General features: G+C 38.5%; 1 non-coding gene across 1 annotated transcript; it reads left to right on the top strand.

Moving 5' to 3' along the window:
• Positions 1 to 2,891: 2,891 nt before the first annotated feature.
• LOC130834206 (small nucleolar RNA SNORA70) lies at positions 2,892 to 3,024 on the top strand. Its single transcript, XR_009048597.1, has one exon. It is a non-coding gene; the product is annotated as a small nucleolar RNA SNORA70 (small nucleolar RNA).
• The last annotated feature ends 230 nt before the right edge of the window (positions 3,025 to 3,254 follow it).

Below are 3,254 nucleotides of genomic sequence, written 5' to 3'. Positions count from 1 at the left end.
CCATCATTTTACATTACCATTTTGTGGATGGTATGAGGTAGGGTTCAAAGTTCATTTTTAAATATAGATTTCTGGGGTGATATATTCAAAATGCTGAAAGAAAGAAACTGCTAACCAAGAATAATTTACCCAGCAAATCTGTACTTCAAAAATTAAAGAGATGTCAAAAATTAAGATAGACTTGCCTTACACAAAATATTGAAAGAAGTTTTTCAAGTTGAAATGAAAGGATCCTAACTAGTAACATAAACACATAAAAATAAACATGGCCTCCCAATGTTCTTGACTTTTTATCTCCCCACACTTTCTACTGAACTTCTGTTTACATCACATGAGGATTTGATTCATATATATCCTTTCCTATCTTCCCCCTCCTTGGTTTTGGTAGGTAGATCTTTTGTATTTGTCTCCTGATTGTCTTTACCAACATTTCTTTCCCTTGTATTTTCTAATTGAAGCCACTCTGTCATGTACTGCTGCTACTACATGCATGGAAAAATGTCTTCTTTATGTATATGAGGCCAGACACTTGTATGTCACATTTCTAGCTGTAGATATTTTCTCCCTTTTGGATATGAATGCATTTTTATCTTTGATTCAATCTGCATCACTTCAATTAAAGGACAGAAAAATAAAACTCACATGGGAAGCCTTGTGTATGTGAAATAGAAGCTTCATCAAATATCATACACACACACGCCCCCAACAAAACTCAACACCTGATTCTTCTTTTTATCTGAGCAACAAGGATGAGAGACTCTTTGAAATCCTCCCTGGGATCCATGTAAATGACCACGACAGTTAGGTAGCAAATGATCTTCAAAGTGGGCATCCTTCCAACAAACGTTTGCATTGGTTTCATTATTTCTAAAGGCTGATTGATGCCAGAAGGAACAAAAAGATAAGGCAAAACCCAACTCTTTTATTGCCCCCTTCCTGTATTTCAGGATGAGAATACTGTGATCATTTAGGGAATTGTAGACGGTCTTTGTTGGGGGCAAGATGTGCTGGTGGCTGGGGTAAGAACAAACTGAACCATGGAGTCAGGTGTCCAGAAATTCTATCTGCTATTTGTTAGTTGTTCCTTATGACACTTGGGGATTAAGCTGCTTAAAATGGGTTAGAGACAACCAACCCAGTTATGTTGACCTAGTCTCAAATATTTATTTTGTTTGAATCTTAAACGTGTAATTCTTTAACTTTTAATGTTGTGAAATGCAGTATGTCCCTTCCATATTTCAGATGAAGAAATGAGAGTGGGTTTTCAGCAGGTGTCAAATAGAAATAAAGAAAGAATATCAGATGACTTCTCCGAGAATTTCCTGGCAACTGAGGGAGGAGGACAGAAAAAGGTGAGAGGAATAGGGGGACAAATGAAGTCAGGGTGTCATGGGAAAAAGCCAGAGGCACCAGAAGAGCAGGATGAACTCAGAAGGAAGCATCTTTTCATCACGAAGAAAATTATCCCTGACTCCTAAAGGTAGGTCTTTATGTGTTAACAAGATTTTAATGTTAAAAATATTATGCAAAAAACTTACAAATATGGCTAGTAATGAGAGATTTAATAATATATTATCCAAGAAGAAATGGTTGGTTTTGCTTATCTTAATCTTAGTGAAAGAACACACCAAGGACCTGGAACTTTAATCATTTTGGCAAAAGGAATTAACCTTTTTGTTTACTCAGTGTCTCGACTTTGGTGAGCAATGGGATATTGGAGGATGAAAATTTTAACCGGATGCTGTCTGATAGAAATACAGTGCAAACCAGACACGTAATTTAAAATTTTCTTGTACCCACATTATAAAAAGTAAAAAGAAACAGATGAAATTAATTTTTTAATTTTTAATTTTTATATTTTTCTTCCAGTTTTACTGAGGTATAATTGACATATACCTTAATATATATAGTGCTGTGTAGTTTAAGGTGTACAACATAATGATTAGACTTACATACATCATGAAATTATCACAATGATTTTAGTAAACATCCATCATCTCAAATACATACAAAATTAAAGAAATAGAACAAAAATACTTTTTCTTGTGATGAGAACTCTCAGGATTTATTCTCTTAACAACTTTCACATATAACACGCAACAGTGTTAATTAAATGTGTCATGTTGTACATTACATCCCTAGTACTTATTTATCTTATAACTGGAAATTTGTATCTTTTGACCACCTTCTTCTGATTCCCCACACCTACTAACCACAAGTCAGATCTCTTATTCTGCTTGTTTGTTTTTGAAGAATAATTGACCTACAACACTGTGTTAGTTCCCATTACACAAGATAGTGATTTGATATTTCCATATATTTCAAAATGATCACCAGGATAAATCTAGTTACAATATGTCAGTGTAAAGACATTACATAGTTACTGATTGTATTCCTCACACTGTGCACATCATACCAGCGACTCATTTATTTTGCAACTGGAAGTTTGTTCCTCTTAATCTCCCTTATCTATTTCTTTCCTCCCCCCATTCTCCCCTCTCTGTCAACCACCTGTTTGTTCTCTGTATCTATAACTCTGTTTATGAAACAGGTAAATTGATTTTTTTAATAAATTATTTTTTTAATTTATTGACTGTGTTGGTCTTCATTGCTACACGCGGGCTTTCTCTAGTTGCAGTGAACAGGGGCTACTCTTCATTGTGGTGTGTGGGCTTCTCAGTGCAGTAATTTCTCTTGTTGCAGAGCACAGGCTCTAGGCGCATGGGCTTCAGAAGTTGTGGCATGTGGGCTCAGTAGTTGTGGCTCACAGGCTCTAGAGTGCAGGCTCAGTAGTTGTGGCACACGGGCTTAGTTGCTCCACGGCATGTGGTATCTTCCCAGACCAGGGCTTGAACCTGTGTCCCCTGCATTGGCAGGCAGATTCTTAATCTCTGCGCCACCACTGAGCCCTTTTCCCTGTGGGGGCCTGGTGTGCAAAGGCTGCAAACAGCAGCCTCCTCGGTAGTGGAGGTAGCATACAGCAGCTGCTTGTACGGGTTGTGTTAAGGGACCTCGGAGACAGCACTTTCCAGTGGACATCATGACTGGCCTCATGCTGTCCCCAGTCTAGGCTCCATGCAGGTATGTGTGGTGCCTTGGGAAAGCCCCAGGGCACAGTGGCCAGGGTCCCCATTGGCCAAGTCATAATGTCCATCCACACCAAGCTGCAGACCAAGGAACATGTGATTGAGGCCCTCTGCAGGGCTAACTTCACGTTCCCTGGTCACCAGAAGATCCCCATCTCCAAGAAGCGG

This window comes from Hippopotamus amphibius, chromosome 12 (genome assembly GCF_030028045.1).
Source record: "Hippopotamus amphibius kiboko isolate mHipAmp2 chromosome 12, mHipAmp2.hap2, whole genome shotgun sequence".
NCBI lineage: Eukaryota > Metazoa > Chordata > Mammalia > Artiodactyla > Hippopotamidae > Hippopotamus > Hippopotamus amphibius.
Note: the sequence above shows the minus strand (reverse complement) of the source record. Positions and strands in the feature narration are given on the sequence as shown.